Source organism: Pelecanus crispus, chromosome 9 (genome assembly GCF_030463565.1).
Source record: "Pelecanus crispus isolate bPelCri1 chromosome 9, bPelCri1.pri, whole genome shotgun sequence".
NCBI classification, from domain to species: Eukaryota; Metazoa; Chordata; class Aves; order Pelecaniformes; family Pelecanidae; genus Pelecanus; species Pelecanus crispus.
This window is the reverse complement of record NC_134651.1, coordinates 42,034,880-42,059,537: the sequence shown is the minus strand read 5'-3', so window position 1 is coordinate 42,059,537 and position 24,658 is coordinate 42,034,880. Positions and strand designations below refer to the sequence as shown.

The 24,658-nt window shown below is 43.2% G+C and overlaps 1 protein-coding gene across 1 annotated transcript in view; it reads right to left on the bottom strand.

The window, feature by feature from the left end:
• The window catches only part of DAB2IP (DAB2 interacting protein), a 166,087-nt gene extending 157,313 nt beyond the window's left edge, over positions 1 to 8,774 (bottom strand). Inside the window, exon 1 of the mRNA XM_075716380.1 lies at positions 8,669 to 8,774. The gene's annotated coding sequence lies outside the window, so the exon portion shown is untranslated. The remainder of the gene's footprint in view (positions 1 to 8,668) is intronic.
• Between the last annotated feature and the right edge of the window lie 15,884 nt (positions 8,775 to 24,658).

Here is a 24,658-nt window from a genome sequence, read left to right as displayed (position 1 = left end):
TTCCCTGTCTCCATTAAGAGAAGACTAAATTAAAGGATTATAGAGTGCCTTCAGTGCAATAACTTAAGGGATTAGTGGCACACTGGAAGACCTTCAAGGGAAATATAGGTTTAAAAGCTTTAAAAGGCAGCTCTGTGTCTAAATTGTTTGGACTGCCACAGCTGTAAGGAGACAAACTTACTCTAGTACATAAGAGATCATGAAAATTCTGCTGAAATCCCTCTAAGCATGCTTTTGGAAGCAATTCTTTTTTGGACTCAGACCAGGGTTTTTAACCTCTTTCTTATTTATTACCTATGGCTTTTGGATAAAAACTCACTCTGCGTTACTTGGGAGCAACTCTGCTACTTATTTCCTTTCAGAGTAATCAGCCCCTCTTAGCAACGCTGTAAGGGGAAAGTGAGGTTCCTACCAGAAGGAAAGGACTTAAAATAGAGATAAGCAAAAGTTGAGCAAAAAGAGACAACAGTCAACCTTCAAGTTGCCTGAAAGTTGCCGATACAACTCCCAAATTTCTGTCACAGCATTAAACGAGCTGTTCCTTAGATAGTAATTCCCTGAATTACTCTTAAGCAGTATTGACAATTCTCACAATTTTATCAAGACTGTCACTATATTTAGTTACCTCTTAAACATGCAGCTGCTGGTATGGGACTACGGTCAAGATTTTAGAGAAAGAACATGAGAGTCAAAACTCCTGAGTTCCCTTCTCACCCTGGGGCAAAAGGAAAGTCTCAGGGGAAAATACAGAGCTACTGGAGTTTGTGCCGTTACTGCTACTGGGGTTTGTGCCATTACTCTGTCATTGACGATCCATGGGATCTCCTGCAAGTTATCCCTGGACACCTCACTGGTTAAATGAGAATGCATCTACCTAAGGCTTCTTTCAAGTCCATGAACTATTTGCTGTTCTTATAAACGTGCTAAAGAAAATCGAACAACTGTCGTAAGGCAGAGTTTTGGTTATGCACGAAGATATTCAGAAGACGTTTACTGTTTTGGGTGGTGCCACAAACACCCCAATGGACACACAGCCCACACCAACGGTATCAGCAGACACCTACACCTTTCCTGTTGCTCAATCTCATCAAGGTTTTGGGTTCTTTAGTCAAATCTGCTTCTTTTCACGCTGCTTATCTGACTTGCAAGGCTCGCTGTCCCTGCCTCACCCCACATACGCAGCTACAGCTGCTGACACTGAATCAAGGTGGCCGTGCTGCCCTGCCTAAACCTTCCCCCACATTCCAAGGTACTCCCTACAGCTCTCCTGTCTTTCTTTTCCTCCCCTTCTTTCCCCCTGTTTCGTGTCTCACTATCAAAACTCCATATCCAGCAAGTTTTAAATCGCCTCCTCCGCAACGTTCCTCTTAAAATTTGACAGAAGTTACAACACGTGAAAATCAAAGAAGGAGGAAAATACAAAGCTCTCAAAACCGCAGGATATTGTCATTAAGAGGACAGGTGAAAAGTAAATAAACAGTACGGTGTTACCTCAGCCTGTCATGAGCAAATAAAATGACTGGTCCCCCAAATCCTAAACATTCAACAAAACCCACCCCATAGTTTGTTAACATCACATGTTGGACACATATTATGGTTTAACGGCACGGTAGCTCCAGACACTGAAGGGCAGCAGTGACCAGTGTTACACACAGCGTGGCTGATCAGGAAACCTGTCTTTGGAAACAGGGGCTGCTCCTTCCACTACTGATGACAGCAAGATGGGATACTTGTAAATCTTGCTTACTACATGTGGGTTTCCAGCTTACTGTGCAAATACCAGAAGGGCCAGTGCTCCTTGGAGATTCGCTCTGGTGTTTCCAGTGGCTCCTAATGGGAAGTTTTAAAACTTGATTCATTTTAAATCTAGTAGGAATCGACACATTTGTCACAGAAAACATTCCCTAAGTTTTGATGCTGCTGCATTTCCGCCATACTTCTAAAGGAGGTGGTGTAGGTCAGCGTGGCATCACCAGCATTGTAAGAGCAAAGAAGGAGCTCAAGGCGCTACTGCCACCATGCTCCTACTGAAGGGTCTGTCTAACCTCTGCCTCCGTAGAGAATAAATTCACTCTCAAGTTCTGTTTATTAAATGGATACTTAGAATTCTACATCCATTGTTTTCGCATCAAAACAATTCAAGAATTCCTCCATCATGCGCTACTTCCCAAGTTATTAAATTCAGTATAGATATTTATTAGACAATTAAGCATTGAACAAATACGGCAAAGTCTCAGCTGGAGCACTAGCGCTAAAAATAGCATGGCTGCCGGTGAATATTTCTTATGAACAGTACAGCTTAAAAAATTTTGCATATCTTTTCTATGGGCATCTGTCAGCCACACTGTTAAAATTTCAATGAAAAACTGCAAGAGTTCCGCAGTGAAGTAGAAAATGCCACAAAAGAGACTTGAAAAACAAAGTTATGGTCATTAAAAACTGTGAAGCAGGAAGGTCTCCTTTTCCTGACATTTAAAAGACACCACCCTTGGAAAAAAAACCCTATCGCTAATGTTTATTACTGGACTTGCATGCTCCCAGCCCTTAAGTGAAAAAAACTGTTTATGCAATATTTTTTAGAAAAATTATAGATATTCTAAGGCACATGATTTGGATTCTTCAAGAAATCTCACATACAGGAGACAGGCGAAGTGTACACATGTACTCCTTTGGCTCTCCAGAATATAAGGCAGTAGAATAGAATAGAATAGACTAGAACAGAACAGAACAGAACAGAACAGAATTATTGTGCTGTTGATTGGCGACTAAAGCAAGTAACTTAAAATTTCTAACTTAAAATCAAGTAAATTCTAAATTAAGAATGGGAAGAGTGAATCTGAGTTTGAAAGGACCCCAGTGCTGCCTGCCGACGCTTGTGACGGAAGGTGGCCAAGCAGGGCAGCCCACACGGGAGTCCCAAGGTATCGTGACTCGGTCTCGCCTCAGAGACCAGACCGAGCAGGCAGATTGGCCAGTAATATCTTATTATGCTCATCTTTCTTTCCATCTTTTATCTGACTTCCTCCTGACCACACCTCATTCAGTATCAACCACGGGTACAGACAGATGTGCTGAAAAGGCAAAATCACTCCTCTTGTCAAATTTTGTAGGATATGAGTCAGAGGACAACAGTAAAACTGGAACATTTTACTCAGCTTTCTGCCCGCCAATATAAATACATGCAACACTTAGGTATACTTGTATTTGCAAGGGTAACACTGTATTACAATTTCAAACTTCTACATGCTGATGCAGAATCAGCTTCTTTTAATAAAAAAACCATATTCTGCAGTCATACAAACCATTAAAAGCTGCTACATGTTTGTCAGAGAGACATGGTTTCTGGCAACAAATTTAATATATAACAACCTAGCTGCAATCCAAAAGACCAGGAGAACAACCCAGTAACAGAAGCGAGGTTATAGTAACGTGCCCTGTATAGGCAGGTGCACAAATGGGGCTCTGATGGGGGTATTGTATTCATAACAACTATTCAGTTTGTTAAAAATAGAGACGACAGGAAGAAAAATCAAGGTTCAGGGGCACATATTGGTTTGGCACGCAAAAAAAGAGGGCATTGTTAAGTGCAGGGAGGTGTTCTGTTTGGACAGCACGTGACAAATTACTTATTTGCTTATTTACTCATTCGTTGATTATGGCACTGTTCTTCTCAGAGACATAGGTCTGGTCAATACTGATCTATCAGGAGAGGTAGGTTTGGATACAATGCAGGTATTCTCATACCCAGGCCCTTGCCATAGCTGGAACGATCTAAGCTAAACTTCATTTAGAGTAAGTGCAGACAAAAGACATACAATGAAGCACACATGCTTTCAACAGTCTGAAAGGCACGCAGCTAAGTGTACTTCAAAGAAAAATTAATTGTGGGTCATGAAAAGAACAAAGTGGTGTTTGAACATTCCATGTGAATTATTTACTTATGGAACCCTGAATCTTACTTAACAATATAATGGGAATTTTCAGTAAGAGCAAAATTTCTAATCAGAATGAGAAAGAGATCCCTTCATCCTACGAGAGCTAATAGAGCCGCGTCCCAGGCGCTGCCCTGGGCTACAGAACAAAGTCCTGCAGAGGTGGAAAGGGAGAAGCTTCCTTGTAGAACATCACGTTTTGTTAACATGCTGCAAAATAGATTTTCAGCTAGGAAATATTAGAGGGAAGTGTGAGAAATTTCAGTTAGCTTTAAATATAATAAAACCTCCTCTGCTGTTATGTCATTCTGTTACATGCTGGGACAGTTTTCAAGCCTCTGCTTCCCTTGTCCCAAGCGAGTGCCTTAGCCTCTAAGGTATCGGCTATTTGGGTATAAGTTTATCACTTAAAAGGTTTGAATTTCATCAAACAGAGACAGAAAGACTAAAAGAATTTAGTCTTTAGCCATTTTCAAGAGATCTGTATCTGAATAGCCTGCGCTGAGAAAAAACCAGTCTGACCTTAGCCTCTAAGCTCTCAGTGTTTGGTGTACTAAAATACCGGGCTTTGCTGAAGATCAGTCAGTTTTCTCTTCACAGCAGCCATCAAAGGAAAAGACGAAAGCCTGTTTAATAAAAATCCTTCTTGTAGAACACCTTGAAAAGCATTTGTGATAAACAGAACTTAGAGCAAGACATTTATGTCCAAGGAGCTGACAGAGGCAGAAGTATCAGGCACGCTAAACCTCCAAGATCAGGAACTCAAAATGTTCTCAAATTCTTAGAGCTTTGATGACAACTGATTGCCTACAGAGTTTTACAGAAGAAAGACCTGAAGCCAAAGCTGCATTTGGCTCAGATATGGAACCGTGAATAGCGCACCCGTGAGCAGATTCTGTGAGCAAACTGAATTTTCAGAACACTTGCCACTGACCCCTGTTCCTTCATTATACCCGTAATTAAGTAGAAGCAGATACCATGAAGAAAGCCACAGACCGAAGTACTGCAGGCAGAAGCAGGTGTTGCTTTTATCGATAATTTTCCTTCTACCCTCTCTGCCTCCCAAGTACCTTCCACTATATTAGATGGATCACCTGGTAGTAATCATAATTACTGCCATGATTCCTCATACAGTTACACACATCTCTGAGCTGAACAGATGGTCCAAGGAAGAGATGAGGCTTCTGCAGTTAATTTTTTTAACTAATGTATACCTGCAGCGTGTCCTGAATCTCTGTGGAAAGCAGAGCCAGGAGATTTCAGACATTAGCATAATTCGAACAAAGATTAACAGTGGGGTGAAACTTGTCTTGTTTATCCACTATCAAATAGCAATTATTTAAACACGCTGGAGGCATGATCACATGAGCCTCCTGATAGCATGCCTTCCCGTTCTGGTTTAGTTTGCCCTCCCTGTCAGTTTTACCGTTCTTCAGCCATTCTAGCCCCGGACCTCTCAAAGGGACAGACTGGCAAACATACTGAAACATGTGATGAATGTGTTATAAGCACCGGGGCTAACTGGAGAACTCTAGAAGAGAGGATACCATCACAGGAACCATCAAATAAGCTGGCTGTCACTGCGAACAGCTCGAAGTCCTACACATTTTTCTGCATGCTACATCAGATTGGCTCCATCTGGAGTCCCAACAGAAAGCAATCCCCTACTTTCCTTAGATACTTGCATAGCAAATGCAAATTCTGTTCGCTTTGCCTATCTGAAATGTGCTACAGTAGAGCTTTCCTGAGGGAGTGGTTATCTCTTTCTTTGTACCTCCGGAAGCAAGACCAATTTCCCAAACTAGGTCTCCGCTGTAACAGCCGCCGCCTATGACTGCGATGCAGCTGTGCAAGCTCTAACCCCGGCCTGACTTTCACCGTGCGTCCCTGGGCAGGCTGCGCTCCACGCTTACACGAGGCCAGCAGGCAGCATTCATGCAGCTCGTCAGGAGGGCACGCGTGGATAGGTGGCATTGCCCCCTCAGGGGGGTGAGAGTGGGAAGTGGCAGTCTATAAATACATGCTGTTAAACACAGCCTCTTCTTTATTCAAAGAGGCTGACTGGTATCAACCAGAGTGGGCTGAAAGAGGTTCTTTGACTCACACAGGCGTGTTACAGCTTTTGGAACCGGAGCCGTGCTGGCAGCAGATGGCAGCACCTGCATCTCATGGGTGCTCCAGTGTCAGCTCCGGCATCAGGGATTTATCATCCAGGATTGATGCAATGCAAACAGTGAGTGATTCCAGATGGGGAGAGAGGGGGCTGTGTGCCAGCAGAGACCTCCTCCTGCCTGGTAAATGTGTAACAACTGCCCGATCCTCAGCAAGTTCCCCGTCCAAAAGCATACTGATAATCTGCTGCAGTGACACACTTTGGAAAAGCTTGACTTCCAGGTATCACTGCTCCTCCAGCTAGGGCCACAGGCTTACCTGGGCTCTGTGGGGATCTTGGCAAAGGGTCCAGAGACTGGAGAGAGCAAAAAGTTGCCAAGAGGACGTCCGGGAAACACACATGTGGCAAAACAGACTATTCCCAGTTCCTGTGCAGTAACTCCAATTCTCAATAATTTATGGTAACCTCCCGCTAAGGATATCTGATCTTTGAGCGTCTTAGCCAGAGGTAGCAAATTGCACTGCAGATCAGCATTTGAGAAGGGGACCCTCAGCTCTTTCCTTCACCCGGACTTGTAGGTTTTGGAAATTAACATTACAGCAAAACCAAAAAATCTATAACCTCATTCTGATTTCTGCATTCTGCAGAGCTCCCACACCCCTACAGTCTCCTGTTCATTAACACAGTCTCTTGTTCATTAACCTTCCAGTGGGATCAAAACTGTCAAGGAAAGTATTTCTTTTGCTGTATTCTAGCACTTCCTTCACCCTGTCCAGACTGGCAGCCAGGGTGCTGGAGCAGTGGGCAGCGACCCCAGACCCTGGACCAAGTCCTACCACTGACCTACCATGACCTTGCTGTATGACACCACCACTGCACAACTTGCTTTCTGCATCTCTTACAAAAACCTATCAAAAATAAAGAGAAAACTCTTACCCAGATACGCAAGTCCCTTTAAGATCTACAGATAAGAAGAGCTCAACTAGTTCTGAGCATTATGATCCTTCTAGCAGGCAGGAATCCTGGAGACAATGTGTGACAAACACAAAATACTGAGGGAGAGATCAACAGCAAGAAGATTTCAGTTGGTTCAAATCCAATTTCTTACAAACATTAGGGTTGATTTCCATTTCCATCAAATCTGCCTGCGTATTCCTTGTGTTCATGACAAATTACGCCGTTAAGTTCATACTGGGTTACCTAAGCGAAACTAACACATTTCGTTTGTCACAGTAACTGAAATGGCAGTAAAATATTTTGGTTTCGAACAGTATACAAATAAAGGGGGAAAGGGAACTGTTACATGCTTGTGAGTTTACAAACACTCCTCCCTGACAGGCAAAACAAAAAAAAAAAAATCATGGAAAGAAAAACACTGTTTGCTTAGAGGAAAAGATGAAGCTCAGGGACTGATTTAGCTTCCTATTGTTTTCTCAGTGATGATTCAAAATCCTGAAAAAAGTACTGTATGCCAGGAAAAGAAGAAAGAGGACATTGCATGAAGCTAAATCTTGTAGTGCTAGAGTCTACTTTACAATCTACTTCGTAAATCAGAATCACCTCCAGTGAGACAAGTACAAGCCTGGATTTGCACAAACACCTGATGCAGTGTCGCAGTTGTGCTGTTTATTATGGCTTTTTATTCACACAATAACAAGAAACCCCTCTTTTTAATTAATGGCTTTGATTAAGCTCAAGATGTTATAAACATGGCTGGATTGTCACACTAGAGGCCACACACAACGCTCTCCCCTCCTTTCTGAAAAGACAGTTCAACAGCAAAATGACTCAGACTCCCGCTTCTTTGACTGCTTCAACGATAGGCATGAGCATCAATAAACATTTATTTCGCACTAGAAGAGAAAGCCAGAATAGCTTATTTTAAAAATGGAACTGGGTCAGTAGCTGCCTCTAGTAGAATAAATGGGCTGCATGAGTGAGTATGCCCTAAAGAAACATTACTCTGTGGACCTAACTCCTGCTGATGAGGACAAATAGGCCCTTTTACAGCAGGATTTTTAAAAGCGCAAAGTGATTTGGGAATACAAGTCTCATAGGTTTCCACAATGCCTCGGGAGCACAATCTTTAGGCTCTTTTGAAAATCCTACTCCTAAACCGTACTCAGCTTTGTAATTTAAAAACCCCTGGTGATACCCAGCTCATGAAGAACAAGAAGTTGTAGCAACACATCTTTGCATATAGACACCATCTCTTAATCAAGGATTTTCAAAGCTCTATAATCATCAATTAGGCCTCCAAACATCTCAGCTAAAAAAGCAGTTACCTTAATTATACAAATTGGAAAAAACCGAACCATGGATAACTGAAAAGCCTGGGTTAGTTGCAGTTACCCGAGGTGTTAAAACCACTGTAAGGAACAGCACCCAAGCCTGACTCGCCCGGCTAAGCTCTTAAAACGAAGCAGTTCTCCCTCCCCATGCACGACTGCAGCGCTACGCAAGCGACTGACCTTCTGTAAAGCTCGATACAGGCTTCACAGGGAGCAGGTACAGTTACAAATATTCGCACTGGTCATTCTTATCTACAGTAACGAAGCTACCTGTAAGCAACAGCACGTATGTCTTTGCACTGTCAATTAAAGAGAACTGTTGTTGCAATTACCCCTACTAAGCGGCCTGTTCCGGCTCCGGGATCTGCTTCGCTGTCTCTGCAGTCGTGACCTCCGGAGCAGTCGATAGTAGTAAGACGGTCTCCCAGAACTTTTCCTGCTGTTCATTGACATTTTTGTATCTATTTTACACATACACACATGCAGGCACAGGTTCACTCTCCCCTCTGGCAAAGTAGCAACAGTTCCAGCGTTTAATTAACTGGAGGTTGGTTCTTTGGAGTGGAAAGGGAGAGGGGGGGAAGAGGAACTCTTCACTTTACACATTTAAAAAGAAAAACAAGAAGAAAACACAAAAAAGAGAGAGAGAGGAAAAAAAAGAACGCGGCACCAGAGTACATGTCTCAGCTGAGGGAGGACTTGCAGCAAGCAAGATAAACTGTACTAACAATTCCTGCCCCAAAAAAGATAAGCCTGCTGGAGTTGGAATAGGAAGCCAGAGTTGGCCTGGGCTCTTGAAACGTGAAGAATAGGCTGGAAGAAATCCTGGACTGGATCGTCTCTGCCGGACAGCAACATCTGATCAAACTGTACTGGAAGAAATCAGCCGCTTGCTGCATGAAAATGGCGGGGTAGCCTTAGGGTGCCAGCTAGTTTCTACCTGCCCCGGCCATCAGATCATTTCGGAGATGAAGTTTCAGGCGGCTTGGTCTGCAGCAGGAGGTATCTACGAAAGACTGGGCTGGGGAAGGGTATAATGATTTCCTGGCCATAGGACACATGTTAATAATCATCATGGAGCAAAAGCCCCGGAAAATAAAGTGAAACTTGAGAGGGGAAAACTTTAATTAGAAGTTGAATGAACAGAGCTCCAGACTCCCCTGGAGGCCCATTTCCTTTCAACATTCAAACTGAGTTATAGCACATCCCACAAATTAGAGAAAGAGCCTATTTACCATTTGGGTTCTGATGGTAGTGAAGATTCCGCCTCCGGCTCATATTGCTCAATAAAATTACATTTCAATGGGCAGATTTAACACTTTAAGCCATGGAGGAAAAGAAAAGAAAAGAAAAGAAAAGAAGAGAAAAGAAGAGAAGAGAAAAGAAGAGAAAAGAAAAGAGGAGAAAAGAAGAGAAAAGAGGAGAAAAGAAAAGAAAAGAAAAGAGGAGAAAAGAGGAGAAAAGAAAAAAGAAAAAAGAAAAGAAAAGAAAAGAAAAGAGAAGAAAAGAAAAGAAAAGAAAAGAAAAGAAAAGAAAAGAAAAGAAAAGAAAAGAAAAGAAAAGAAAAGAAAAGAAAAGAAAAGAAAAGAAAAGAAAAGAAAAGAAAAGAAAAGAAAAGAAAAGAAAAGAAAAGAAAAGAAAAGAAAAGAAAACCAGATGATAACAAATTTCACTCCACATTTACAGTTTAAAAAGGGCAGAAGTGAATTGTCCAGAATCCTTCATCTAAGCTCCTTCCCTTGCCGGCACAAAAAACGCTCTGAAGGAAGAGCGACAGACAACATTTCAGAAAACCCAAATGGTGGCCAAGAACTTAACGCGCTGCCACTTCTTCTCACAGGCTGGCAGATAACAGAAAAACCTCATCGGAGTGGGATGAACTGCAAAATGACATTTGCACAATACCTCTCTGTATTGTGTCCTAGTTTTGTCATTTTTCCCAGACATTTGTGCAAATTCGTCTTTGTGGTGGCTTGCGAAGCTGCAGGACTAGACAGGCTTGGCTGAGGACGAGCTATGTTCCGCAGTTAGCGGGAGCTTCTTCAGAAGTTTGAAAGCTTCCCCTGATTATACTGTGTTGTGCCTTCAATAACAAGAGGCAGAAACTATCGGACTTCAGTACCCTACCTCCGACCAACCTTAATTTTAGCATTTCATAACCTCACGCAGTCGTGGAAAACATCAGAATCCTACAAAATCTGTATTTGCTTCTTTAGACGAGTAGTAAACCCACGATGTTTATCAGCTGAGAAAGGCCCTTCCAGGAGGAAAAAACCAGTCTCGATCTTCAGTGAAGTCCATGCCTGGTTTTGAGGCCATACGTAAGGAATTCAGCGCCAGCTCCTAGGCAGTGCAGGAATGGGCCGATCAAGAGGGCAATGACAAGTTCAGGTCAAGGAGGCAGATCCCAGCTGGACAGCAGAGGCTCCCTGCCTCCGGGAGGGGGATGTTGCACAGGGACATTCCTCTGCCGCTCCCACCCCATGCACCATCAGTCACCAACTCCCACACCAGATCCCGGCAAAAAGGAAAAAGCTTCCGTTACTGCACATCTGCCCTCTTCTTGTTATCCAGAATAGTTGGTTGTGGGTTTGGGTTTGGTTTTTTTTTTTCACATTTGGGTAGATTAAAACCAACCAACCAAAAAAACACAGGAACAACCAAAAACATTTTTCCAGATGACCAGAGACTCATCCTGTGCCGCTGATTCAGTTCACAAACAGAGCTGAGAACATCTAGAAGACAGTGATGGGAAAATCTGAAAATACTGAGGTTCGGCCAAAGATCTGCTATAGACAAGAAGCCAAATATTCAGGTGTCTCTCTGCATTTTTGCATCCTAATAACTGAGGTGGTAGCACTTGAGAATCTTTCTACAATTACGCTTTTATGACTAGAAATGTCTTTAAAACAGCCTATCCCATTTATTTTTCCTTTTGTCATTCCCAACAGCAAAAAAAAAGGCACCGATGGAAATGAAAGTTTAAACAAAACCATTTAAAAAGCTCCCCCAAACTCAGACAACCTAAAGGGGTTCACGTGCCTTGGTTTTGCTTAATTGGAGCCAGGTGGCTCATCCTCAAACCACCTGGGATGCATAGACATGGGCGCTGCTGATCTCCTGCTCCTCTGCGAGCAGGTGGAAATGATCAGGATACGGGATGACGCCCGCAGTCACCATGCGTCCACCCACGTGGACTTAAGCATCTGTTCCAGGTTTAGGGATTTTTATTTTTAATCAGCCTAGTACCTTCAGAAAGGTTAATGCAGGAGAAATTAATGAGGGACTATAAACCATCATGACAAGAGAAAGCAGCCCTACTACAAAAGCATAAATGGCCGGGAGTTTTGTTCCAGGTTCGCCAGCTTGCCTCTGTCTCTCTCACTTCAACAACGTTTTTGAAGGCTTTAAGTCCAGGTGCTACATAGCAGCAGGCGACAAAATGAATGACCCATCTGGGAGGGAATGTGACTGGTCTGGACCTTTCCAATTAATCCAGCGCGACTCTTTTTTTTTTTTTCCTTTTTTTTTTTTCTTTTTGAAAGCCACATCCTGATACAAATGCTCTTTTGTGTATAGCAGAATCTATCACTTGCAAACGTTAGATATATTAACTGCTCTGGAGGAAAGTTGATGACATGAAAATCTCTATCTCTAAAATAACACATCACAGTCTCCCTTCATGGTTCCCTCCAAAAAGCAGAAGGACGAGTTCAGTCACGGGCTCCGCTGAATCTCTCAATAAGAGGAGCAAATGGAGCCAAACACAGCAGAGGGTTTTGGGGTGTTAACTCCTCCCGCCCCGACACCAAACGCAATGGAATTAAATACCCACCAACCTGTAACATCTCAGTAAAACATCCCGTTTGATACACCGTGGGGCTTTAGAGGAAAATTAGAGCACCCACAGCTGGCCTGGCGTCCCCTGTCCTCCGCCTCTGTTAGCCTGCTATTAAGCCCTCTTAAAACTGGATTTATTTCACTCCTTTACCAAAACTAACAGCATGTGAATAAATTTTAAATTAGCACCAGAACAAGTTCTGGGATGGAGAGCTACACAAACATTGGCTTGTTTGCTTTGACATCAAAGGAGCAGGCCGCTGCCGGAGGCTTTGCTCAGCCATGGCGGGGCTGGGTCCGGGGAGGCCGACAGAAGCCATGCCTCCCCGGCGGCTAGCACTTGCCTTTTTATCATTTGTTTATTGCTTTGTGCCGGGGAAGTAATGACTGTACTTCAGAATGCGCGTTCCCAAGGCAGCCCCTACCGTTAAACCTCTTGCTTTCCCAAAGGGCTTCAGAGGGAAACAATCATTCCTCTCAACTCCCTCTGATTTTATGGCAAGGAACTTGGAATTCCTTATTCTGAAAGTGAAAGTTTCCGTGCTCTGTCAGTAGGGTCCAGCCCGGCCCCAAAAGCTCTATTTGTCCAGGCGTGAGGATACACTGACTTGTCCACACACTTAATTAATGGCCTCTGAATTCAGACAACCTTCTGGAAGACAGCAGCTTTAGTAATTTCATTGCAGTTTCCCATGTTTTTTCACAAAGAACTGAACTGAGGCTTTCAAAAGTTAAACCAAACAAATGAGAAAAGGATTTGCCTTGCCCGGTACAGAGAGGGGGAGTGGATATCAGCTTCGTTTCTAATTTGCATTAGGTCAATAAACTGCAGACAGATCATCGAAAAGGTGAAAAAAATCAGACTGCAGCCCAGATTTCCCTGTCACATGTAACTAACTACACTACCTCTGAGGAATGATCACACTCCTTTCACAATCTGAGGCAAAAGGAATAAGGGAATAATCTCTACAAAATACCTGTCTCTTAAAACATAAGAGAAATAGAACAGCGCTCTTCTCAGTGATCCTAGACGCTCTCAAGACGTGCCTGCTTGAATTTGCTTACAAGTCCATTGCAGTCTTCAGTTCAGCGCGCTATGAAGCTGGAAGATTTCCAGGCCTATTGCCTCAAGGCTACCAGGGACAGATAAGCTCATATGCAGAGCCAGAGAGGAAGGTAATTTCCTTTGTGTAAGGATAACTTAACTTTCAATTCAGCTGTACCTGTACCAAAATCTTCAGTGACATATTTGTTTGAAGGCCTAAAAAGGAAAGTTTCATACACACAATTAAAAGTAAACTACTTCTTTTTAATATTTTAATGGAAAACAATGATTATCTTAAGCCTACGCATAGGCAAATTAATTTCCTTACCACCTTAGGTGGAATGTAGCAGCTTTTTGATAGCCTCGCAACAAAGCAGTACACAGGTTTGGGTTCAAAATGAGAAATAAACATTTACATTGAATTTAAGCATAGGATTCATTGCTCACCATTTATTGAATGGTGTCATAGCTACCAAGACACTATGGAATACTCTCGCTGTCTGTATGTTGACGAAATCCAAATGTAAACGGAAAGTAGTCATTACACATAATATAGATATTTAATGATATTAATGAGTAGAAAAAGCAGTGCCATATAAAAAAGGCAAGAGGAAGACTGTGCGTCTGAATAATTTAATATTAAACAAGCATTCGGGAGGTCTTAGAGAAGTTAAATCAGGACGTTAATTCTTTGAGCATTAGTGTTGCCCACCTACAGACTATTACTATTGTTTACTATCATTATGTTTATTATGTATTTACTACGGCGGTGCCCAGAGATGCGAAAAAAAGATCAATGTCACATTGTTTTGGGATCTGCATACACCACCAATTAAGAGATGATTCCTTGTCCACAGTACTTACGATGCAACAAAGTGCACGCGCTATTGCACACACTGCAAGCATAATAATTACTGCGCCCATTTGGTGAATGAAGTGAAGCCCCGAGAGATTTACACAAGGTCACGTGGGAAGGCGGAGGCGGAGCTAGGTGTTATTATTCCTTGGGATATATCCTTCCAGATCCCTTATTCCTTGCCCACGGAAGTAATGGAGCTTCCTTGCCTTCTCAAGACAACCCCCTCATGATGAATAAGTATTAAGCATAACACTATCTTTTTTTTTCTACAGTGTCTTTCATCCAACAGAGCATAGGTGCTTTTGCAAATACCCGTTCAGCTTTTTAATGTACTTAAAACATGCAAAATTCCTCTTTTTCACTCAGGTTAAAAAAAAAAAAATTCAAAGGAAAGTGCCCAACGTTAAGCAGGAAAGTCAGTTATTTGGCTTCCAATAAATAACATCCTGATTTTAAGAAAGTATCGTCATATATTTTAAAAATGTGAAAAAAAGAGAGTTTGTCAAGTATCACACAGGAAAAAGGAAGCAAGAGAAATAAAAATAGAGCCTAGGAATTCCACCTCACATTCCCAACAAGTCTATCAACAAGCTGAGTTTTGGACCACCTTTGATTTCTGCATACAGCAGGCAGCTTCTTGACAGTGGGAACTCAGTACGACATAGCGGCTCCAAATCAGTGTGGAACGGGCAAACAGGAGGTCGACAAACATGTTATTCATTGCGCTGGAAGGACGTGTAGTGCTTTGTGAAAAACACACAGAGTGATTCACGTAGGAAGGGTTGCTCAGTCCCCGGGCAGGTTACAGGAACGCCGAGGAGAGTCAGCGTGTCTGAGAACCCAATGGGAGACGTTTCCTGTGCCACGCGATGAACTCTACTGCAGGAGAACAGGGAAGAAACACACAGACTGACCTCAAAGCAGAACACGTTTCCTGACTACTTCCCAGTAGAACAATAGAGCTAAACAACATCAGCTTTTTCAAATCAGCTTTCAACTAGCTGAGGAGACCAAAATAAAATCAGTTAACTTAGCCTAAATGTATTGACATGTATTCCTAACAATAAAGAATACTCTATTCAGATAACTTGGTTTGTGACCTGACTGGTAATGATGCTAATAAAATTTAGGAAGTAAAAATCTATCTTAAGATTTGTGCTATGATTTCCATAGACCTAATGAAGTAATTAAAGACATGGAGTCCAACACAAATTGAAGAAGAAACTTTTCCCAGAATCAAACATCCCCTGCCTCAAAACATCCTGCTGCTTTCAACAACCCAGGAGGAAAAAAAACACGAGTGCAAAATCTCCACTGTATAGCAAAAATTCCCATACTACAAAGAAAAATCTTGTACAAACCCCCACATCAAAGAAAGCTCCTCATACATAAATGGGAACTGTACAACACTTCCTAGCATCATGCGTCTTCCATGAGTAGCTGCTGGGAGGAAATATTTGTTTAAGCCTGATTGTTCTTTACAAAAAAACCTTATTACTGAAATAAAATGTTAACAATGATCCATTGAGTGATTAACAGAGTAAGTTCAGCTCTGGGTTTCCAAAGATCTCCCATTTCCTTCTCCACGACAAAATTAAAGCAGCTTTCTGCTATGACCTCTGCAAGCTGACCCATGGGGCTTTCTGTGAACTCGACTTACAGCCAACTTGAATGTATTCATTGAAACTCTTTTACTCATTCTCTGAGTCCAGTTGAGCTAACACCGCTATTTGCAGGGGTCACCTCGCCAGCCAGACTAAAACAAACACGTTTCCTTTTAGCAGAAGGATCCCGCCATAAAGAATTCCCTCTGACAGACGACACTGGCCCTGGTTCCCACTCAGCGCAGGAGGAGCTATGCAGTACGCGCCAAACGCACCGTGTGCCACCGGTGCTCAAGGCTTGAGAGATTTTTTTCAACAGGAGAATGAAGAAAGTTGTCTGGATTGCTCAGAGATGATTCACTTCGGTCTCATAATACAACTGTTCGGAATTTTTTTATTTACAATAATACACAATGATGGGAATTTTTTCCCAGATTTGCGCTAATATTAACCACAACATTTACCACATGGTAGTGCAATTTTTTTCCTTGCGCTTTTTTTTTTACTATTATGATTATTTTTAGAATAGCTTTTTTGTTCAAATGAAATATGCAGCAAAAAACTGTTTTGCCAAGTTTTTTTTATTATTTTTTCAGTTGGAAATAAAAGCACTTTTACATTAATCCCTACCACTTTTCTAGTATAGTAAAAATGGGAAAATTGGCTTATTTACTGTGAAAGAATGAACTGGAAGATATTCAAGATCCTGCAAATCTCACGCTGAAAATTTGAGGGGAAAAAATGAAACATATTACAAAAACATCACAGCATAGGAAAGCTGTTGTTTATTTTATTTAAAAAATAAAATGTCCTTATCTTGTGTTTTTTAACCACCTTTAAACAGCTCATCAATCTTGCCTTCCAGAAGAATGTTGGCTCTGTGAGCTGCCTCCTCTCCAATTTTTCACTGTTGTGCAGGTGTGTAAGATTTCCTGCAAGTGATGAGGACTCAGTATGTGCTCAATGGGTAAGATTAAAAGGATGGTGGGAGGATAACTGACTGGAAAGTCAATGTTTTCTAAGACAGCTTTGAAGTGAAACTTGTGGAAGACAGCAAGGCTCCCAGACAGCTTAAAGGTGAATGGCTCCACGATTCCCAGAGAGCAAACCAACCACAGCATCCCAAAGCTTGCACCTTCCAAATTTGGCTGTGGTCATTTAGTCTTTGTGAAGACATCTATCCACCCTGACCAGATGCCGTCTCTATTAAATATTCACGGTAAATAGGAGAGACATGCAACTTGTCTGGTACAGGAATCATAGAATAGAATCACAGGGTAGCCCAGGTTGGAAGGGATCTCGAAAGATCATCTGGTCAAACCTTTTGTGGGAAAGGGAGCCTGGATGATGAATTTTTATGATCAAAGACGACTTTGAAGAACATTGCAATAGGTAATGCAGAAGACAAACCATCAAAGACCAGTACTGCCAGTCAATTCTTGCAGAAAGTAGGAGCTAGCAGACTACTCTGTGCAATCGAGGAAGAAAGTACCGAAATTCAGCAACAGAGAGAGAAGTCGAACATCTAATGTACAGCTTGCACGTGGAACTCTGATATTCCGTTATCATTACTAGCTATCAATGTTAATATAAATAACACATTCACAGGCTGCTCCCTACCTATGCAGACATGAATTAGATGCTCATCTTTACTGTCCTATCTGCAAATTTAAATTAAAAAAAAAAACCCACCTTTAGGTTAGGAATCTAATTATTAGATGTAATAATAAATTATTGTAATGAACTATGTATTCTGCATTAATCAGAATCATGTTATCAAGCATCGGATCAAAATATTCATATAACAAAAAACCCCTACCCCCTAAAAATATTTCTATTTTATATGTCAGTAGTAAACTTGCTGTTGTGTTGCTGCAGGGAAGAAGTTGATAAAAGTCTGGCATTGCTGGCTTCCTATGCCAAATTTATTAGTTATTATTAGTAGAAGTTTCAGCTATTTATTGCATGTTCTAATATGATGGCTTTCCAATGTGGTGTGCTAAAAGGTCAGAAAAAAAAGAACAACCTTTCTGAAAGTTGCTGCAGGGCATCACTATCCTTGCTTGCATGGCAATCTGGTCTGTTTTAACTCAAGGTGGGGAGAAGAAAAGGGTTTTATAGGTGTTAGAGTAGCCTAGTAATTCACTCTGTGCACAAACAACGTTTACCTAATCTGAGGAATGCAGTTTGCTCCAAGGGAAGCAGACACTTTTATGCCCAGCTCCTGATGTGTGGCTGGTTCCGAAGTGCAATATAAGGACACATCAGATTTACGCAGCAGTGTGACTCAACACTTGGGGCGTTCAATCTCATGATAACATCACATTGAAAACAGCATCTATGTTGACAAGTGAAATGAAAGATTAACTTGATTACACATGCTATGTAAAACTTACTTCCTGATTAATTAATAGATTAGACACTTCCAATTCATGTTTAAATGCCTGATAATGATCTTACGATCATATAACAAATCACTGATTTATATACACACAATCCAAACTTCGTTTTTCATGTGACAGATTATTTTCTTCCTTTCCTTGCCACGTAATTTGCAAACTACACTACAAATATAGTTGCTTGTTTTACTTGCTTTTTTGGCATCAGATTACTTTTCCAAGGAATATTTTGGCAAGTATGTTCATTAACCACCTTCCTTATCAGGCTTACGTGACAGCGTATCACAGAAAACGCCATCTATTTTAAAAGAATACCCTGTTAGCAAGTTAAAAAATGAAAATGTAGCTATTGTTTTAAAAGACCGCTTTACAAAACCAACTGGAAATCCTGCAATCAATTTTTAAAGACCATTGTGAGGGTGGTTTATTTTAATTTATGTTCTTCCTTCTGGCGCAACACCACAGTGCTGGTCTGAGAGAAGTGATTGTCCAAGTTCAGCTGATTGCAAAAAGCGAAGACCCTCCTTAAAATAACAGAAATAGGAAAAACAATCTAAGAGCAATACCAGGGACGGGATGTTTTTAAGTGTGGAACCTCAGTGAAAACAGCTAACGCCTCCAGTCCCCAAGCTCTACCAAGGCATGATCCACCCCTGCAAATTATGACACCGCTGGTCTTTTCCTCAACGACCTCACAAGCCCCGTGCAGAAAACTGGCTGATAACCTGATAAATGACATGCCGAATAAAAATGTTAGAAAACATCTAGCAAGGCACACAGTTATTCCTGCCAAATGATGACGTAATGCTCTTCTATTGCAGTATCAGTTCAAATAGAATTTTTTCTGCTTATCTTCCTGGTTATTCACACAGATCTTCCACTCACAAGAGTAGTTAGTCTATATATATACCCATTCTGCTAATATGCCCGTTATATTTTTAGAGGGAAAATGCTACAGCAAAAACTCTCTCTGCTGAATCCTTTATTCTTCTAATGTACACTCTTCTACGGGGTTAGCAAGTCTCACTCTTTCCTTCGAGCACCTGCAAAGCGCTATCCAGTGACAGCTGATCTTCGTGGTCCTAGTACCTCCACGTGGCAGCAGTCTTGGACGATCTGGTTTGCAGGGTTTGTACAATTCGTTAGTCAAAATGATAATCTAATGCAAAGAAGGCAAAGTTTTCTGATGCCTGCTTGGTGTTTTATTTCAAATAGTTGGGTGTCCTGAAAACACTCTTCCTAGGAGACACAAATAACAGCTCCTAATTGGCAGAGCACGTGCTTGCTCATGAACAGAATGCAGGAATCATTGTACCGTTTCCTTATTCTCCACCCTAAAAAAGAACTTTGTTCTTGACCTCTGTGCTGAACCTCACAACAGGTACTTTTGAAGTAAACACGTAACTTAAAAAAAGAGAGCTAACACCCAAACAGAGCAAGGAACTGATCAATACTTGTGATTGCTCGTTAGAAGCACTCTACATACATTCACTAGATTTTCATTACAGAGAAGAAAATGCAAACACCTGCTACAACTCAATATGCAAGATTTCAAAACAAATTCTACAAAGAATGAAAAGTTCAATGTGACTTTGGTAAAAACCACAACAGAGTCTGCAGCACCTAAGCAATGCATGGAGACATATATCTCTCTCTCAGCAGAAAGAGACCCGTTAGACTGTCCACCTTGGCACAGCCTCCCACCCAGCCCCTGCAGGCTGCTGCTTCACAGCTGAAACTACGTAGTCAGTCTTTGGAAATCTCAGTCTAACTCCAAACTCTATTTATCTTTTTCTTTCTAAATCATCCCCAGGACAAGACTAGAAAGTCTTTTGAAATGTAAAGGCTCTAAAATAAAATTTAGAAACAACATATGGTACAAATATCAAGCGTGAACATCTCTTCCCATCTTGTACGTTTCAAAGACTGTGCAAACAGCACTTTTCCCTCGTTTTGATCCTGCAGCCAAAATGAGTCATCTGTGAACAATTATGGCTCTGGCAGGGGCCTGACTGTTTGAGAATGAAAGGAAACACTTTATTATTGAAATGAACAGTATGCCAAGCCAAGAGGCGACTGCAGAGAAATGTTAAGAGTCCTTTGTCCTCCTTCAGCCAGCAAAATCGAAAGCAGTGGATGCAGCACTCTCCTCTCAGATGTCCGATAACACCTAATTTTGGTATGGGCAATGTAAAAGCATAAGGAATTGTGAGCTGTGGAGATGAGCAAGTACGTATATGGCAGGAAGAGAAACACAGAGCGCCTTAGAGCAGGAGGCCTGGCTTGAGAAAGTGTAGGCCATTCCTGGCTTAGTTCTCCCAGAGGAGTTGTGAACATATTAAAGGAATATACAGTCAGAGGCCACAGAGCTGAAATCTGAAACTGTTAAAGGACATTTGTTAGGAGTTTGGTACTGGCTGAGTTTAACAGGCTCTTCTGAAAGGGAATGTGCTGGTTTTGGCTGGGATAGGGTTAATTTTCTCCATAGTAGCTCGTATGGGGCCGTGTTTCGGATCTGTGCTGGAAAGAGCGTTGATAACCCAGGGATGTTTCGTTCCTGCTGAGCAGCGCTGACACCGAGCCAAGGCCGTTTCTGCCTCTCGCCCCACCCCAGCAGCGAGCAGGCTGGGGGGCACCGGGAGCTGGGGGGGACACGGCCGGGACAGCTGACCCCCCCTGACCAAGGGATGTCCCACACCGTACGGCGTCAGGCCCAGCACACAGAGCTGGGGGAAGGAGGAGGCCGGGGGGGACGTTGGGAGCGATGGCGTTTGGCTGCCCAAGGCACCGTTACGCGGGATGGAGCCCTGCTTCCCTGGGGATGGCTGAGTGCTGCCTGCCCATGGGGAGGGGTGAAGGAATTCCTTGCTTTCCCTTGCTTCCGTGCACAGCTTTTGCTTTACCTATTAAACTGCCTTTATCTCAACCCACGAGTTCTCTCACTTTTACCCTTCTGATTCTCTCCCCCATCCCACTGTGATGGGAGTGAGCGAGCGGCTGCGTGGGGCTTAGTTGCCGGCTGGGATTAAACCATGACGGGGATGAAGGGAATTCCCCTTGATGAGAAAAAATAGCAACATAACAATTTAATAGGGACACTGATCTTCCTACGTGCAGCCCATTTTCAGCATTGATACTGCTGTATCTGGTTTTGATGCCTACTGTCAGGAGGGGACAGATAAGATCTCTCTGAAATTGTAAGGGTAACTTTTGTGATGTAGGCTGCTCACTAAGAGGTGGACAGGGCAGGTAACTGAGTAGGTTACTGGTTTGATGGACTTGGCAAATGATACAAGCAGGAGATGATTTAAAAATTGGCCTATGAACTACGTATGAGCAAGTAATTTCCAATGCATTCTCACCTTTTCTTCCATGAGCAGCCTGCAGAGGGAGGAGGAACAATATGGTAATCATCACGGAGAGCCTATAGGCTATTTAAAGACTGTTAAGGTTGATAGGATGACAAGGGAGAGCAGTGTACGGAGAACTCCTAATGGAAGGTGTAGGGCAGGAGATCAGGGAAGAATCTGGGAAGAGCGCATTTTGCATTCTGAAATTCAGTTCCAACCCCCAGTAAGAGAGATGTCTGAGGAAGATCTTGAGATTAATATTCTGATAGCAGGACCTCTCAGGTCAGGACATTAGCTGAAAAATACCCCTTACTGTTTCTGAACTGAGCTTTGAAAACCTCTGGAACAGATTATACCACCATTATCACAGCTTGGGCAGCACTGATCCCCAAAACTAAGTAGTCTGGCAGGCCTGGTGCCTAGGCTAAGCTAGCGTGCTTTATACCGTGTTGAGAAAGCTGTTGAGCGTGCAGGCTCACCAGTATTAGGGGATTCTTGCTGGCCAAGGTTAAAATGCAAAGCCCATATGATCCTAAGAGGGGTAGAGAACATTTACAGACACTGTATTTGTCTTGGCAGTTGCAAGTCAGTTAGTAATCAGCCTTGGAAAAGGCCAGATTCTCTTTTCTTCAGAGAGTCTCACATAGATTGGGAACCCCACACTTACTGTATTAGGCTAAATGCAGCAGACCCCAGAACTCCTTGAATTGAACGGATTTTGGAGGGTCCGGTTTAGCCCATTATACAAATGCACTTTTGCTCCTAAGAGAACTCATTAGGGTCAGAGGTACAGATTTCCTCCAGATCTACCTCTAAACAAGTCAGTCTGGCAAAGACTGACAAATCTGAAGTGGTAAAATATTTAGCAGCAATGCTGAAAACAGACATCAGGAATAGGAATTTCCCAAAATGCTCATTCCTTGCAGTTCCATGAAGTAGCCTATGGTTACCTTTACACAGTATGTGGTAATACTACATGGGAGGCATCTGGAATCTAATCTTGGCAGCAACTGGAGTGCTCTTCTGTTTTGGTCATGTCACTCATACACTTCATACCGTAACACACATAGCTGTATGTAACTAGCATAATACAGGGTATTGTGAAGCTTTTGCCAATGGTGACTACGTTTTACTTTGCATACGTTAAGTGTACACCTCTATTCAATTTGGCTCGACTTTTATGAACATTCCTAAGTAACGGATAAGCCCTCAGAGTCCATCAATACCTTGACTATTGCAACAGAAATTAGATAGTTTCAAATTAAGCTATATAAAACAAAGACAACTTCAACTGTCTCAGCCTGTGCTGAGCACACAGGAAAAACATTTGTTTTATACACCGAGCACAGAAGAACATGGAAGAAGCGAGAAAGCCTTTGCGGCTGAAAATGCCAGAAACACCCACTGGCACGTCAGCACTTTTAAGTCTAATGGAATACTGATGTTCTGAAGGTAGACCTGCATTCAGACACAGCTTAGAGGGAGGTTTTCTCTACCACACCAGATTCTTTCATGACAAGGCAACACCCCTGTCTAACGTATTGTCTTTAATCTGGTCAAAGCTGTCTTTCCAGGTAAATTTCTTCCTTACTACCATGTCTCTAACCCAGCAAATGAACATTCATGTTTTTCCTCTAAGAAACTCTCCGTGGTGGTTTGTCTCCCCATCGGAAGCCCCTGGTGCAGGCAAGGGAAGGCAGTGGCCAGGCTGCCCAGGGGCTGGGGCCGGGGCCTGGGCCGGGGCAGGGCTGGAGCCGGGGCCGGGGCCTAGGCCGGGACAGGAGTAGGGGCAAGGCTGGAGCCAGGGTCGGGGTCTAGGCCGGGATCAGGGCCTAGGCCGGGGCAGGGGCCTAGGCCGGGGCAGGGGCTGGGGCCGGGGCCGGAGCTGGAGCCGGAGCCGGAGCCAGAGCCAGGGCCTAGGCCGGGACAGGAGTAGGGGCAAGGCTGGAGCCAGGGCAGGGGCAAGGCCGGGGCAGGGGTAGGGGCAGGGCTGGAGCCGGGGTCGGGGTCTAGGCCGTGGCCGGGGCCGGAGCTGGAGCCGGGGCCGGGGCCTAGGCCGGGACAGGAGTAGGGGTAAGGCTGGAGCCGGAGCCGGGGCCTAGGCCGGGGCAGGGGTAGGGGCACGGCTGGAGCCGGAGCCGGGGCCTAGGCCGGGGCAGGGGCAAGGCCGGGGCCTAGGCCGGGACCGGGGCCGGGCTGGGCACGGCTCTGCTGCCCCCCGCAGGAAGGCCGGCGCCGGCTCCGCTGAAATCGCCGCTCGCCCCGTGCTCTCCTGCTTAGGGACTCGGGGTTTTTTTACCCGGAAAAATCCCGCCCTTGCCATGGAAATCAGTCCCCAGAAACCACGTTAACCAAATATGTATGTGGTTACGTTTCCTTCCAAGATCTGTTTTCCTCTTTAAAAAATCCTTTTTGTGGCGCTTAGAGAACATTCCCCCCCCCCCCCCCCCCCCCCCCCCGGCACTGAAACCCCACGGCCAGGCCTCTCATACTTGTTATTTTAGCTAAATAAACTTTGCCTTTGGCATTAAAAATACCCTAGGAAAATAAATACAAGGTCATAAATACGAGGTCATGCTCTGCAACTGCTGTGTACAGTCATTTTCACACACAGATGCTAAGGAACATTAAAAACAATTACATCCATTTTACTTGGAAACCCCAGCGAAATATCCAAGTTAGTTACTCAAGGCTTCAACACTTCCAACTTAAAAAACCACAAACCCTTCTGTTTCGGAATAACATTTAAATGAGACATATGCAAGGCAAAGAACTAGTCCAGGTGAGACAGCTACGGTACAGTTCAGCAGTAAAGTCAGCGGCAAACCGGCAGATTTAAATACGCGTAGGCCTTACTGTGACTGTTGTTAGTGATAAACTGAGAGACAGGCAGGTTCGTAACTCATGGTGCCGTATCTGAGGTAAGATTGTCCAGACTTCACCTGCAAACAGGTAAAGCTGGAGTTTGGGGGTTTTTTTTTGCTTGCACTGCATTTTCTATTTTGTTCATGAAAAAGGAGTCAATTATATAAGATGCTGAGCAGTCTGAGGTCCAATTAGCAAGACTCTTACACGCATGCTTAATTTCAAGAATATGACTAAATGAAATGTAACACTACAGGTTTCATTACTTCCATCTGTAATGGCACACAGTCCTAGGTACGCTCAAAATCCTTCACGCAAATCAGTTCCTGGCCGTAACGAAGGTTTTACAGCACTGCCTGG